The sequence below is a fragment of the Mustela lutreola genome, chromosome 10 (genome assembly GCF_030435805.1).
Source record: "Mustela lutreola isolate mMusLut2 chromosome 10, mMusLut2.pri, whole genome shotgun sequence".
NCBI lineage: Eukaryota > Metazoa > Chordata > Mammalia > Carnivora > Mustelidae > Mustela > Mustela lutreola.
Genome location: NC_081299.1, coordinates 12,034,735 through 12,051,010, shown reverse-complemented (window position 1 = coordinate 12,051,010; position 16,276 = coordinate 12,034,735). Strand labels below are relative to the sequence as shown.

The window sequence follows — 16,276 nt, the reverse complement described above, 5'->3', positions numbered from 1 at the left end:
TCTGCCCCTCCCCCTGCTTGTGCTTGCCCTCTGTCTCTCTTAAATTAATAAAATCTTAAAAAAAAAAAAAAAAAAAAAGGATGGGTAGAATAAAGGGTTAACTTCACAGCCAGCCTGAAGGAATGGGAAGGTAGAAAAAGCTCTTTCCAAAAAGAGCTAAAACTTCTCTTAATGAGAAAGCAGACATAAAATTCACATATGGGGGCCTGTGTTTTCACCAGTCCCGAACAGAGATTGTGGCCAAACTTGCAAATGCCTGTGAACTAAGCGCACACAATCTCGAAGACTCTGCCAAGAGATAATGAGTCCCCTGGAGGGGAGTGGGGGGAGGGGAGGGGAGGGGCCGGGCGGGGTGGGCGGGGCCACTGCCTTTCTCAGGAGCGGTGACCTGGTCTGCAGGGATCAAAGACGCATCCCAAAGGTTCCCCGTCTCCAAGCCTCCCTCTCCTCCAAGATCAGATGGGAATATTTCAAACCCCAGCCCCCAAGTCTGCCTGTAATGAAATTACTAATGTCTTCCGTGTACAGGGCAGCTGTGAGTCAGCCAGCTGGTCAGAGGTCAGGGGTCAGGGTGAGCTAAAGGTTAATGACTGGTGTGGAAGCCCTGGGTTCAAGTCCGCCCTCCCCCATGGACGGGCTAGGCTCCATGAGAGAATGTTCCTCAGTTTTGTCATCCGTAGAAAGGGAATGATCTTGAAAGACCCCCCCCCTCACCTCATGGGACTATAACAAGAATTACATAAAATAAGATATACCTAGAGTGCATAAATCTTTGCCAGCACCTACTGAATGCTTGATACATGCTACGTATAATAAATAATAATAATAATAGTAATAAACTGGCATTATCTAGCTTTACCACAGACCAGCTGTGGGAGTAAAGCTAATCCTTTCACGGCTCTGAGATTTCCACGGAGGAAGGTTAGCAATGCCCACTCCCCCCCTGAGAAGGAATAAAATAATGTGTGTTAAGTACACAAGTGCCCCTAGTAAAAGCACAAAAAAGGCTAACTCTCATCATGGTGATTTCTTCAAGCTTTGATGCCAGCTTCCTCTCTGGCCAAAAAAACCCACCCAGGGTTAGCTTTTAGATTCCTTGGGGGCAGGGACTAAATTGTTTGCCAAGGGCCCAGCCCCAGGGCTATGATAACCCCCATTTAAGGTGATCTGCCCCTAAAGGTCCCCACCTCCTCGGCAGAATCCACCAAAACAATAACTGGTTGTGTTAAAAATAAATAATTAAAGGCCACCCAAGAGAAAACATTGCCTGGCTGAGGAACTAGAAGGGGGAGGCCACAGAAGGCAGGGCCACAGAGAAGCACATCCAGGGTCCCTGATCAAAGCAGAGTCGGGGGCGTTCAGGGCTGGAAAGCGGATCTCCTGGGAAGCCAGTGCCCCAGAGAGGCGCGCGTGAGGCCCCAGGTCTGAATTCTGACACTCGAACAAACCCCCACTGTTCACTGATCAGGAACGTGGCTTGGTTTAGTTCTCCTTAGCATCTGGGTCCTGGCCATCCCAGTGCCCCATGATCATTTATCTGCCTCAGCTAGCTAGAGCCCCTGGCTGAGAAGCAAACCCAGCAGCTGGCTTTGAAGGTTCCCAGAAAGTTCTGCTATAAATGGGAAAAAAAATTTTTTCTACAAAGTAATGCGTCATTGGATGTTCTTTCCCCTCCTTTCCTGAATTTCTCTACTTTTCCTTCAGGGACCCTCATTTTCCAATAGATGTTCAGGAAACATAAGCACGCTCACGTCTGTAAGGTGCTTAGAGCAGGCAGACTCACGGAAGGGAGCAAGGTGGCTGCCCAGGGGTGGAGGAGGGGGAGCAGGAGGCTGCGTTCATGGGTTCTGAGTTTCCCTGCGGGAAACTGACAATGTTCTGGAGGTGAACGGTGGCCATGGCTGCCACTGAATTTTGGCACCAAAGCGATATGAATGGCAGGGTCCCTGGGTGGCTCCATGGGAAAAGCGTCCGACTCTTGATTTGGGCTCAGGTCATGATCTCAGGGTCATGACCTCAGGGTCGTGAGATCGAGCCCCGCATCGGGCTCTACCCTCCATGCAGAGTCTGCTTGGGATTTTTTTTTTTTTTTTTTTTAATACTTGACAGAGAGAGATCACAAGTAGGCAGAGAGGCAGGCAGAGAGAGAGGGGAAAGCAGGCTCCCTGCTAGGCAGAGAGCCCGATGTGGGGCTCCATCCCAGGACCCCGGGATCATGACCTGAGCCAAAGACAGAGGCTTAACCCACTGAGCCACCCAGGCGCCCCAGGTACAATACTCTTAAAGACAAAAAGTTCTGTGGTTTGTTCACTCCTTGCTTCAGAAGCTGTTTTTAGGGGCGCCTGGATGGCTCAGTGGGTTAAGCCTCTGCCTTCAGCTCAGTCATGATCCCAGGGTCCCTGAATGGAGCCCCACATCTCAGGCTCTCTGCTCAAGCGGAAGCTTGCTTCTCCCTCTCCCACTGCCACCCCCGCCCGCTTGTGTGCATTCTCTCTCTTTCTCTCTCAAATGAATAAATAAAATCTTAAAAAAAAAAAAAAGAGGGATGCCTGGATGGCTCAGTGGGTCAAGCCTCTGCCTTCAGCTCAGGTCCTGGTCCTGGGGTCCTGGGATTGAGTCCCGCATCAGCTGAGCAGGGAGCCTGCTTCCCCCTCTCCCTCTGCTGCTCCCCCTGCTTGTGCTCTCTCTCCTTCTCTCATTCTCTGTCAAATAAATTCTTTTAAAAAAAAAAAGAAAGAAAAAAAGAAGCCATTTTTAATACGTGCATGAAAAGCGTTGGACAGGCGCTTTTCTCTGACGCAAGGTGTAGTAAGGATTCGTGGCCAGGTTGAAGGACGTCCACATTGGGGGTTGAGGTTCGTGTTTCAAGATGAATGCGAGGACAGAGATTTTCTGGCCTTCTCTGGACAGAGCTGCCGGCCAAAAGAAGAGCCCTCGGCCGTCCACCCCTCTGGGGCACACCTTCCAAAAGCTCGGCCCCCTCGTGCAGGGGGTTTTGCCCGAAGCATCCTCTTTGGGCCCTGGCACGGCCAGGCTGGCAGCTGGGAAGCCGGGGCCGCCCAAGGAGGGTCATGTCAGGCAAAGCAGGTTTGAACTTGGTGCCTGTCCAAAGGCCCCTCCCTTGCACTCTTGAAGGCACAGCCCACGCAACTCTCAGGGGCCAGGACCCAAAGTGTCCTGGCTGAGCTGGGCAGGAGGAGCACACGGCCCCAGGAAAGCTGATGGGCTGCAGAGGATGGGGTAATCCCAGGAGCCACCTTGTTGGTGGGGAGGACTCCGGCGGCGGTGGGGGTGCTTTACTCTGGAGAACTCTCCCCGGGAGTTTTCTTGGGGGCCCCAGAAGCAGCTGTGCCATCTGGGATCTGTCCACCTGAGTGATTTCTGGGCATCTTGCTCACCTCTCTGAGCACCAACAAAATTCCAAGGGTAACAGTGAGAAGACCTGCCCCTCAGATCGTTATGAAGAGCACAGCACACGTAATTGGTGAAGACTCTGGTAGGGATTTGGAACTTTTGAACACAGAGGCAGGAAAGGATTCATTCTTACTCTAGAAGCAGTAGAGTGTGTGTGTGATTGAGACCGCTGACTCTGGAATCACCGGGAACTATGCTTGGATCCTGCATTACCGGCTGTTCAACCTTGGAGTACTTCCTTAACCTCTCTGGGCTTCAGTTTCCTCGACCTTAAACAGGTTGGTGATGACAGTGTCTGGTCAAAAGGGCTGCTGTGGGCATTAAATGCAAAAATACTCGGAAAACACGGGGCCTGCTTCTTACACCACCATCATCAACGTTATCACTGGTATATGGAGAATGCTTTTGGAAAGATGTGACCTTGAAAAAGGCTTTGAAGGGTGAATAGGAGTTTGAGGACTCAAAATAATTTTGGGCACAAGGCGGGTACCTAAGAAGTATTTGTGGTTGCAAAATAGAGCAGAGGAGGTTCTGCAGGATTGGGGGTGTTGGGGGGTCAGCCCCACTTTCTGGGGACATCCTGGTGTCCAGGAGAGAGATGGGCTCAGATGTTGGTCAGCCTTGGATTGAACCATCTATATGAGCTTCTCCAGAGAAACAGAACCAATAGGTTCAATATAGGAACAATAAAGAGATTTATTGTGAAGGGTTGACTCACGCGATCACAGAGGCTGAGAAGCACTGTCATCTGCCAACTGTGTGCTGGAAAAGCCAGTAGGATAGTGTCCAGACCCAAAGGCTGAGAACTAGGGGACCAGCTGTGTAAGTCCCGGTCCAAGTCCTGAGGCCTGAGAACCAGGAGCCCTGATCACTGAAGGCGGGAGAAGACAGGTGTCCCAGCTCCAATAGAGAGAAAATTCACCCTTCTTCTGCCTTCCATTCAACCCGTGCTCTCTAGGGTTTAGATGATGCCCAGCTGTACTGGGGAGGGTCCCCTTCTTTACTCAGTTTACCTACTCAAATGCGAATCTTCCCCAGAACTGTGCTCCCAGAAATCTCTAGAAATGATGTTTTACCAGCTATCTGCAGGCCTCAGCCCAGTTTAAGTGGACACATAAAATTAACCATCACGGGGGCGCCTGGGTGGCTCAGTGGGTTAAAGCCTCTGCCTTCAGCTCAGGTCATGATCCCGGGATTTTGGGATCGAGCCCCGCATCAGGTTCTCTGCTCAGCAGGGAACCTGCTTCCCTTCCTCTCTCTGCCTGCCTCTCTGCCTACTTGTGATCTCTGTCTGTCAAATAAATAAATAAAATCTTAAAAAAAAAAAAATTAACCATCACGGAGTTCTAGCGCTGCCTCCTACTGGCTGAGAGAACTTTCTCTGGCCTTAGTTTCTTCATGGGAAAGCAGAGTAGAACAACCCTCTCATAGCCTGGCAGGTGTCTGTAGAAAGCCCCTGGCCTGTGGCGGGTGCTTTGTAAATGTCAGTCACCATGTACGGTCTTTGGGAATGGGGCAATGTCTTCCCTCCTGCCACTGCTGCTCGCCTCCTCCTGGCCACGCCATCCTCCCCTGCCCAGGGGCATAAGACCTGCCACCCGCGTCTTTACTGCTTTGTCCGGATGCCCTCCCGTCACCCCCAACACTTGCAGTGAGTTCCGATGTCCCTCCCTCTTAGACCTGGAGACCGCAAACCTCTGTAAAGGCCCAGACAGTAAATCTTCCAGGCTGGGCCAGCCAAGAGCCCCACTTGCAGGCACCATGTGGCTGCTTACATAACAAGGGATAAAATGAATTTTCATAAATGCTTCCATTTGTTGTCAAACCCTACATTTATCATCGAGGAGAATTTGTTTGTACCACGGGTCTACGAGAAAGCAGAGTGAAGTTCCTCGGGGAGGGCGTAACATTTTTGTTTAACTGAGGTTCAAATATAAAAACCATCCTTTTTGTTTTTAAGATTATATTTATTTATTTGAGAGAGAGAGACAGAGATAGAATGAGTAGGGGGAGGGAGAAGCAGGCTCCCCACTGAGCAAGGAGCCAGATAAGAGGCGTGACCCCCCTGGACTCCAGGATCATGACCTGAGCCAAGGCAGATGCTTAATGGACCAAGCCACCCAGGGGCCCCTAAAGGTCATTCTTTTTTTTTTTTTTTTTTTAATGCAATGTTTTGAGTAAACATTTCCTTTTTTTTTTTTTTTTTAAAGATTTTACTTATTTATTTGACAGACAGAGATCACAAGTAGGCAGAGAGGCAGGCAGAGAGAGAGAGAGGGAAGCAGGCTCCCTGCTGAGCAGAGAGCCTGATGCGGGGCTCGATCCCAGGACCCTGAGACCATGACCTGAGCCGAAGGCAGAGGCTTAACCCACTGAGCCACCCAGGTGCCCCCCCAAAGGTCATTCTTAACTCGTGGGTTAGATCTGGACTCTCAGTGCCTCTTTTTTTTTTTTTTTTTTTTTTTAAATAAGCTCTTGGCCCATTCATTGATCACTCACTCCTTCCTGTCGTTGGCTGCGATTTAGATCTTGTTGCAAAAAAGAGAATTGCCGGGGCTGGGTGGCTCAGTGTGTTAAAGCCTGCGCCTTCGGCTCCGGTCATGATCCCAGAGTCCTGGGATGGAGGCCTGCATCGGACTCTCTGTTCAGCCGGGAGCTTGCTTCCACCTCTCTCTCTCTCTGCCTCCCACTCTGCCTACTTGTGATCTCTGCCTGTCAAATAAATAAATAAAATCTTTAAAAAAAAAAAAAAAAAGAAGAGAGAATTGTCAGAAAAGTTTGCCTAAGCTCTGCGGCCCCTTACTGTGCTCACCTGCAGAGCACTTACTGAGCAACGACTAGGTTCTGGAAGCTGCAGAGAGCTGGGGAGGCAGAGGTAAAAGAGCCAAACCTAGAGCATCCCTCTAAGCTTTCGGCCCTGGTGGAGGGAGACAGAAGAGTGAACAGTCAAGTCCTTGACCTTCCCAAGCCTCAGGCTTCCCTGATGTCCTAGGGACATCATAATCGGTGACCTGGTGGCCTCAGCAGGAGGCTGGGAAGCCCAAGACAGGAGACAAACATACTTTGCTCACTTAGAGCCCCACACTGAAGAGAGAAGGGACCTTCTCCGTGCTACTGTCTTTATGTCTTTAGCTGCTTTTTCTTGTCTGAAACAGGAGATTTTGACAAGTGACCTTCAGGTCTCATCACAGTGGGTGGGGATGGCAGAGAGTGGAGAGAAAAGTTCATCAAGGAGTCTGGGTGGTTGCTGATGGGCCATGGATCCTGGAGTGGAGACGTGCTGGGGGGTGGGGGTGCGGGGGGGCACGTTCCTCATGCCCCCCCTGCAGCCCTCTGCAGCTTCTCTTTTAGCATCTGGGGGAATTCTCTCCCAGCATCAAAGCATCTGTTGGGTAGAAGCAAATATTTAAATTTGCCTGGTAAAGCTGCCCCCCAAGTCCTCAAGGCAGGTTTGCCCTTGTGCATTCTTCCCCCGATCCCCACTGCCAGCTCGTAATTGCTCCTCACAAGGGGGCTGCCTGCCTCCCCGAAGGCCCATGCCCCCTGGCCAGGGATGTCATTTGTCCCACTAATGAGCCTCCAGGCAGAGGATCGCTCCTTCTGTGGTTAAGAGGCCCCATCTGGGGAGGAGAGCCCAGATGGTGAGAGCCACCCAGCACCGGGGAGTCCCTGCTCTGGGGGAGCTCTCCAGCCCGCTGCTGAGCTTCGTGCCTCTGCCCCCCCAGGGTTTAGAACTGAAATTTAACTTTATTTACTTTTCCTTCTACTTCCACCTCCTTCGGTTTTTTTATGGAGGGGAGGGTGACATTAGGGCTTGAGGAACTGAGTTCTGTGTCTTTGGAAATTGGGCTATTGATAAGGTAACTTCTTTGTTGTAATCTCAAGGACATTTGCAAACCAAGGGAGACTCCTGTCTTGTAGGATTGTGATCTCAGCAAGTTAACTATTTATCATTTTATGGCAGTCAGGGGTGCCTGAGGAATGCTACACCTATGGAGGGGAGCGGATGGAAGGGGGGGTGCAAGGCGCCAGCTCTTGCTTTGTCCTCAGCCAGCCTCCTGCTCCCTCATCAGAACTAACAAGATATTAGAGCCTGGAAAGCGTCTGTATCTTCACGTTCCACAGTTTTCAAACTACTGTAGCCGCGGCATTTTTTTCTTCCAACAAAATCCTGCAGGGAACTCAATACAGAAAGCCTCGAGGGGGCCAAGTGTCCCGGTTACAAGTCCCGGTTTGAAAGAGGAAGGAAGAGTGGATATCCACAGGCCGAGCCGTGAACTTGACTTAAGCCTCCTAGCTCACATAAAAATTAACTGCAAATGGATCAAAGACTTAAAGGAAAACACAAAACTCTCAAACCTTTAGAAGAAAATGGAGAAGAAGGTCTTTGGGCCCTAGGGCTCGGGCGGTTTTCTTCCCTCCTCCCCTCCCCCACCTCCCCTCCCGTTTCTTCTTCCCCTTCTGCTCCTCCTCCACTTTCCTATTCTTCCTCTTTCTCTTCCTCTTCTCCTTCCCCTTTTCCTCCTCTCCCTCTTCCTCCTTCTTTTTTCTCTTCTTCCCGGATCACTGGTTGATCACAAAAGGATGGAACTCAGGAGGAACAAAAGGCCATAACCCAGAAACAGCCAAATGAAAGAGAGGCACAGGGCAGGGGGTGTGAGCAGCACGGGGGCTTCCCCGCCCTTTCCAAGATCGCCCGTTCTCCCCAAATCTCCACTTTTTCACCCACCCCGGAGCTCCATCCAAAGCTCAATCCGCAAAAGAAAGAAAAAAAAAATCGATAAACTGGACTTCATCAAAATTGGGAGATTTCATCCTGTGAAAAAATCCTGTTAGGATGGAAAGGTGAGGTACAAACCAGGAGAAAAGATTCCCAACCCACACCCCTGACAAAGGACTCCTATCTAAAATATATAAGGAACTCTCCATCCTCAACAGAAAGAAAGAAAGAGAGAAAGAGAGAAGGAAAGAAAGAAAGAAAATGCAATTAGAAAAATGGGTCAAAGACACGAGCCATTTCAGGGAAGAAGACCTACAGATGCCAGACAGGTACATGGAAAGACCGTCTGCATCACCAGTCATAAGGGAAGTGCAAATCAAGCCCCCAGTGAGACGTCCTGACGTACCTGTTGGAACGGATAATAAGAAAACGGACAGTGGCCAGATGCCGGCGAGCGTGTGGAGAACCGGGCTGTCTCGTCCACAGCTGGCGGGAATATCAACGCTACAGCCACTTTCGGAAAATAGTTTGGCAGTTTCTTTACCAAAACTAAATATACACTTACCCTTTGACCCAGCGATGACACACTTGGGCTTTTATCCCAGAGAAACGAAAACTTACATCCACACAAACACCGATCTACGAATATTCGTAGCAACTTTACTTTTACTTTACTTTACTTTACATAGCATAGCCCAAACGTGGGAACAAGCAGAATGTCTTCTCATCGGACGAATGGTTGAGGGAGCTTTGACAGGTCACACCACATGGAACATGAAACAAGAAGAAGGAACAAACCACCAAACTTCCAAGGCTGACTTTTTCTTTCTTCCTTTTTTTTTTTTTAAATTTTATTTATTTATTGGACACAGAGAGAGAGAGAGATAGCCAGAGAAGGAACCCAAGCAGGGGGAGTGGGAGAGGGAGAAGCAGGCTTCCTGCTGAGTAAGGAGCCTGATGCGGGGCTCTATCCCAGGACCCTGGGACCACGACTCGGACACCTAACAACTGAGCTACCAGCTGCCCCTAAGTTTGACTTTTTCACTCAGCCTAATCCTTGTGAAATCAGTACCCCACTTATTACACGCTGGGCACCATTCTAAGACCAGCCCCCTTGGACCACAGAATGAAGCTGGCTCTAAGGTAGACTTTATTGTTAAAATTCCCACTTTCAGGGATGCCTGGGTAATTCAGTCATTAAGCGTCTGCCTTCAGCTTGGGTCATGATCCCAGGGTCCCAGGATCGAGCCCCGCATCGGGGTCCCTGCTCAGCGGGAAGCCTGCTTCTCCCTCTCTCACTTCCCCTGCTTGTGTTTCTTCTCTATGTCTCTCTCTCTCTCTCTCTCTCTCTCTGTCAAATAAATAAATAAAATCTTTAAAAATAAAATAAAATAAAATTCCCACTTTTAGAGGAGGGAAGTGAAGCCCAGAGAGGCTCTTTAACTGGTCCAAGATCACACAGCAAACAACAAAGCTGGGATCCAAACCCGAGCAGGCCAGTTCCAGAGTCTGTGCTCCCCAAATCCCTCCCTCGCTGTCTCTCCCTGGGGTCCACCCTCTTCTGCCTCCCCAGAAGGGCTGTGCCTGCATTCCTGGGGTCACCTGTGTTCACCACTGCCCCATGAGTCATCTGGAAACCCCGTCCCAGTCAGACTGGTTGCCCAGAAATCCCTAGCACCCTGTTTTGGACACAGACCATTAGGGAATGGTGTGGGAGGAGAACGCTTCTCGGTCCAGCCAAATTCCTTCCTTCCCTCCAAGGGAGGGAAGGGGAACCAGCCCAAGACACAGGCAATTGAATGAGGTTTGGTAATAAACATGTTCTTTTGAAGAAAAAAAAATGGTGTGCATAATAATAGTTATTCAAACCATCCAGAAGATAAAAAATAATGAGTGGTTTAGTTGTCAAGGTGGGTCCTGGCTGCCTGGTGGGGAGGAGGGCCTTGCTTCTTTTGGCTCCGACCAGGAGACAGAGGACCTTCTCCAGCTTTCTGCTCTCTCGTCCCTCAAAGGAGGGGACTGGGTTCCAGCTAGAAAATGATACTTCCCAGAGCAACCTAACAGACATAGAAATGACTGTATTTCGCACCTAGGCGCTAGACATGACATGCCAAGATCAGGTTCCCACCTGCAAGGCTCATCCTCCTAGGGGGGGCAGCTTCCTGCTTCCTAAGCCCCATAATCAGGCTGGTGTTTGATGATGGGTTGTATACCTGGTCACACATGCAAAGGCAAGAAGGCTCCCATGGATCAGGTCCAGACCTGCGTGATTCAGCCTGTGCCTTTAAATAGGCTTGCTTTCTCCATCATGAGCCCCCATCTTTCCCAGTCCCAGTCCTCGGAGTCCGTGGTTCATCACAGACCAAAGAATCCCGGAGGTGGGAGAGAGGACTCCTGATCTCTCCAGACAAAGGTTTTTGTGGACCACTTGCCTCAAGATCTGCACAGCACCTGCCTGAGTATCTCGCCTTAAATCAACGCCTATTTTAAACTGAGATGGGTAATATTTAAAGGGGAATGCCATAGCATTCATTCTTGAAAGCGTGGATTTGATTTCTCATTACCACACACATACAGGTAGTTCTAACTTGCACTGAAATAAATTTGTAGCAATTGGAATTTTTTAGATGTTCATCGGTGTACCAGCCCAAGCCACCTCCGGGTCCATTGCCACAGTGCCTGCCCATGAAGTCTGTCTGTAGTGTATATCCCCAGAGCACATCCATGAAGCTTGTCAGTGGTGCGTGTCCACAGTGCACAACTGTGGTACCCGTCTATGGCGTGCATCCACGAAATGTATCCATGGGGCATGCTGACAGCGTGTGTCTGCAAAGCATACCTGCAGGGCCTATCTCTGGTTTGCATCCACAGAGCACGTTTAAGGGCATGTCTGGGGGGGCACATCCGTGGAGTACAGATCTGTCCCCTTCATTTTGCAGTGAGGATGCCTGGGGTCCAAGCTTCCAGGCTCAGCCCGATGTCGTTGAGGCATATTCTGAGAAGGGGTCCAGGTCTCAGGGTGGAGGAGCAGTGACGTGTGGCAAAAAGAGCATGGGCTTCCAAATCACAGAGTCCCAGTCATCACCTTGGAACCTACCGACCCGTTGAACAACCTTGACCCTCAGAACCTCTCCAAGCCACTGCTTCCCTCTGTTCATTACAAAATTAAACGGTCTACCCACACAGAACACAGCTCACTGGGCTGGCTCGCCCCTTCCTAGCACCTGGGTCTATAGTCATCCTCGTCCTCTTTCTCCACTTGGTCCAAAAGAACAGAAGGCTTTTGTGCCTCAGGGTCTTTGCACATGCTGTTCCTAAGGCCTGATCTGCTGAACAAAGAGAGGAAGCTGAGGCTTGTGGACACTGTGCTTCGTGTTGACTGGGGGTCAAGGGGCCTAATCTAAGGGCATGATATGGTGGTTGACGGGCCTGGCCTTGGAGAGGGTTTTGCACACAGCAGGGGTTCAGCCCACAGCTCAGACTTACCCAGCCACACGGTCCACACCCAGAATAGCACAGACATGGAGTAGATGCTGGACCCCGGCACTATCTGGCTCCACGCCCAGCACCACCATGGCCCACAGCGGAGGCTGATTTTTCAGATGATGCTTCTTTTTGAGACTCTCAGCCTGAAGAACCACACGCACCATTGCTGCCGTCCACCTGCTGTTTCCAGCTGTGGAACTGAACTGAGACTCCAGTAGGGATAGTGAGATAAGGTAGAAAAAAGAAGAGGAAGGGGGGGGATTTAAGAAAATGAAGGCATGTCTCCCCAGAGAGGGTCGAGCAGGAGACACATTGACTTAAAGCCACATTGTCCCCCACCCGCCTCCCATTTCCAAGGCTCTCCGTCTCTTGGGAACAGTGCTTTTTCATTTGTCCTTCTAGCTCCTTTTCTGCCTTGAAACCGTACAACTGGACTGCCCACTGCCGGGCGGAATGGTATGTCTGCAGAATGTGGCTTTCCTTGGTAAGCTCAGACAAGGGACAGTCTTCAAAAAAAAAAATGACTGGAGAGCTGTTGATTAGAGACCATTCTATAAAGCGTGGTTCTATCACAGTTCTAAGAGACATGAAGGCAAGCTCCCGGCTGGGGACGGAGGGACTGATGGTTACAGATTCCCATGCAGACGTTCACAAAACCTATCTCTATCCTGTTTGTCCTGGGTCTGAAAAGCCAAACTCCCAGGGCGTACCTGTTTCCATTTCTCATTTCTCCTGGACTCCTGTATGTAAGTAGGAACACTGGAACCCATGGGGCGGGACGGGGATCGTGAAGGGGCTGCTTTTTGCTTGAAGCGCAGGTGACTGGGGCTACAAAGCATAAGCCCCTCAAACCCTCAGGAAGAAAAGCAGGGGCATCGGCTCCAGGTGCTGGGCAAAACAGAGGTTCAGTAAACATTTGTTGAATTTCCGGAAACCTTGGTCTTCATCTGCCAGCATGTGGGGCTTGGGGTCCAGCATCCTATGTCTTCTCTACCTGGAATAAGGCTGAGGATAACTCCCATGGGGCACACACAGTGAGGCTTCCCTTGAGACAAGGGGTATGACTTTTCATACTTTAAGACCTGTAAGGGGTGCCTGGGAGGCTCAGCGGGTGAAGCATCTGCCTTCGGCTCAGGGCATGCATGATCTTGGGGTCCTGGGATCGAGTCCCGCATCAGGTTTCCTGCTCAGCAGAGAGTCTGCTTCTCCCTCTCCTTCTGCCTCTCCCCTCCCCCGCTTATGCGCACGCAAGTCTCTCTCTCTCTCTCTTTCTCTCATAAGCAAATAAATAAATATATACATAAAAATAAGATACATGAAAATCACCTTTGGGATCTTGATAAAAATGCAGATTCCAATTCAGTCTGATCTGGGGCCCAGCCTGAGATTCTGCATTTTTTAAAAAAAAAATTTTTTTTTAAAGATTTTATTTATTTATTTGACAGTGATCAAAAGTAGGCAGAGAGGCAGGCAGAGAGGGGGAAGCAGGCTCCCCGCTGAGCAGAGAGCCCGATGTGGGGCTCAATCCCAGGACCCTGGGACCATGACCCAAGCCAAAAGCAGAGACTTTAACCTACTGAGCCACCCAGGTGCCCCGAGATTCTGTATTTTTAACGAACACCCACATGAAGCAGCTGCTGCTGGGCCAGAGACCACACCAAGGGTTTCAAGAAGGAGCTTGTCTCACAGCTACTGTGTGGCTTTAGGTGGTCTCAGAGCCTCTCTGGGCTTCAATTCTTCACCTGGGTGTTACACAGATCAACAAACACAAATTGAGAGCAGAGTCTTGTCAGGCTGCCCCTGGTACTTGGGGGAAAAATAAAGGTGAATTAAGGCACAAACCTGGCAGGGCCTGGCAGCCTGGGTGACTTGAAAGTCCAACGATGATATTTAAAGATCCTTAGGATTCTAAAACTTCATGGCTCCTGGGCAGAAATAGAGTTAGAAGAATTTCCTCTCCCGGGAAACAGCTTTCCAGACACCATGGCAAGCATCCCTCCTCCCCCCAATTACTGTTCTCAGAATCAGGGAATATTCTTCCAGAAGGAACCCCAAAAGAAATTTAGTACAAACTCTATCTTGTCATTTAACAGGTGGGAACACTCGAGAACAGAGGCAGAAAGTGTCGGGTCCAGAGCAAATTGCCCGTTTCCCACGTAGGCTTCCGAAGGTGATGCCGTCCAATGGAAATAAAATGGGAACCACAAAACTTTAAGTTTTAAGTCATTTAAAATGTTGTGGTAGCCACACTAGAAAGAGTAGAAAGAAGTAGGTGACGTTAATTTTAGTACTCCGTTGACCTAATGCCAAAAATATGATCATTTCAACGTGTGATCAGGACGATAAAATTACTAACAAGATATTTCAGATTCTTTTTTATGGTACTAAGATGTTGAAGTTCGGTGTGGGGATGCCTTCAGCACACCAGCACAGGGTAATTTGCATGAAGCCACATTTCCAGCTCTCAGGATAGCCCACAGCCACCATGCTGGGCGGTGAAGGTGGAGATCCAAGTTAGAGTCCCCTAGTCTAATCCGACTCACAAACACAGACCATCAGGACTAATTTTGGTCTTTAGCATCCTTCTCATGCTTCTCATGATCCGTAATCTTTTTTTTTTTTTTTTTTTTTAAATAGACCGCGGAGTTGCTGCTTTCTGTGGCCAACGTGAATGGCATTCCCCTTCTGGGAGGGACCTTCAATGCCGCCTAATCTCACCTGACACGTGACTTCACCGAACACCAGAGTCGGGGTGGAGGGTGGGACTGGGTGATGGCAGGCTGGCGGCGGGAACCCACATTTCCACAGTTCCTCATGCGAAGTGCTTGTAACACGGGGCCAGCCCCTAGGAAGTGTCCCCAGAAATCCCAGCCACCTTCGTTTCTCCTCTTCCAGTTTTGCAGCGAAACGGTTTGTCCCGGAGACTTGCGGCTGCTCTGAGGCGGCTGGATGAAAGTGAGATACGATTCGGAGCGCGTTTCAGAGGAGGAAGTGTCGTTTCCAGCCTGCCTGGTGGGTGCGCCTCCCTAGGTAACGTGGATTACATAAGCAGCTGCGGACGCGCCTATCTGATGAGTGTCTCCCGCACACCCCCTTTCAGCCAAGAAAGCCACACCGCCTTTCCCTAGGAGCACAGTGGTGGGGACCCCAGACATGTACATGCAAAAAATACCATCTGACAAGTAGGGCCAGTTCTTGGGTGTTATCCCCAAAGTGCTTTTCTCCTGCAGCACCACCCCAAGAAAAACCAGTTTCAGGAGCACCACACCTAGGATCACATGATGCAATCTGATATTAGCGTCTCATTGCATCAGTGTTCCTGACGCATGTGTTTTCTGCGCTGGCAAAAAGCCTTATAATGGGGAAGGAGAAAAAAAAAAAAAAAAAAAAAAAAGGAAAAAGCTCACCGGCTAAAATCTAAAAGTACTATCAGTACTTCTCCTAATTGGCCACACAGGGTGTTCGGAGGATCAACACCCAACCAAACACGGAGGACTGGCAGGCATCAGCATGCTGCTTCCTGAAGGGGACTTGATGGCATATTTAAGCAAAATTCTTTTCTGGTTGGTTCGCCTTAGGTTTTATATGAAAGCGTCAAGGTTTAATCTCCTAAACCTTTTTATAATGCAGGTCTATTAAGAAGAGGCTTTCAAAGGGTTTTTCTTTTCTTTTTTTTTTTTTTAAGATTTAATTTATTTATTTGTAAGAGACAGAGGGAGAGAGAGCAAGCGAGCATAGGCAGACAAAGAGGCAGGCAGAGGCAGAGGGAGAAGCAGGCTCCCTGCCAAGCAAGGAGCCTGATGTGGGACTCGATCCCAGGATCCTGGGATCATGACCCGAGCCGAAGGCAGCTGCTTAACCAACTGAGCCACCCAGGCGCCCCAAAGGGTTTTTCTATTCTCTGTTTTGACCTATCTGAAAAATCTCTGGAAAGTTCCAGTTGATTTCTCATTTCTTTTTTTTTTTTTTTTAAAGATTTTATTTATTTATTTGACAGAGAGAAATCACAAGTAGATGGAGAGGCAGGCAGAGAGAGACAGAGGGAAGCAGGCTCCCCGCTGAGCAGAGAGCCCAACGCAGGACTCGATCCCAGCACCCTGAGATCATGACCCGAGCCGAAGGCAGCGGCTTAACCCACTGAGCCACTCAGGCGCCCCTGATTTCTCATTTCTAAAGTTCTCTTACATAAGTGCTCTTGGCTCTCTGGACACAGACTTGGGACTGATTAAATACCTTTGAGCTGGGACCCCTGGTGTCTCTGTCTTCGTTTAGACATTTGTTGCCTCCTGAATTCTGCTTCTTGCCATAATGATTAAGGAATGAATTAATTGCAAAAAGCCTAGAACCCTATCCAACTTCGGAAAGATGTCTAAAGAAGGAACGCCCTCTGGCAGTCTAAGACAAAAGGAAGCAGGTAAAAATCTTTGGTAGGAGACCAGGATGAGCAAACAGATTTTCTAAGAAAAATCCATCTTTAATGTGGTTCATTAGGGACTACGTGATCTCGCTCTTGCGCTTCTCCCTCAGCCCCATGGACACTTATCCTCAACATGGTATGTCTCTCAAGGACCTGGGACTTGATCCCAGGACTCAATCCCAGGACCCTGGGATCATGACCTGAGATGAAGGCAGAGGCTTTAACCCATTGAGCCACCC

At 49.6% G+C, this 16,276-nt stretch overlaps 1 long non-coding RNA gene across 5 annotated transcripts; it reads right to left on the bottom strand.

Annotated features, from left to right (window-relative positions):
* Positions 1-9,471: 9,471 nt before the first annotated feature.
* LOC131810050 (uncharacterized) lies at positions 9,472-14,856 on the bottom strand. 5 transcript variants are annotated; one of them, XR_009345383.1, is made up of 5 exons: positions 13,463-14,856; positions 13,246-13,362; positions 12,947-13,009; positions 11,621-12,614; positions 9,472-11,460 (listed from the first exon to the last, which is right to left on the bottom strand). It is a non-coding gene; the product is annotated as an uncharacterized LOC131810050 (long non-coding RNA). The 5 variants fall into 5 exon arrangements; XR_009345385.1 differs by having other exon boundaries at positions 9,472-11,829; positions 12,331-12,614; XR_009345384.1 differs by having other exon boundaries at positions 9,472-12,614; positions 13,463-13,869; positions 14,339-14,856.
* Between the last annotated feature and the right edge of the window lie 1,420 nt (positions 14,857-16,276).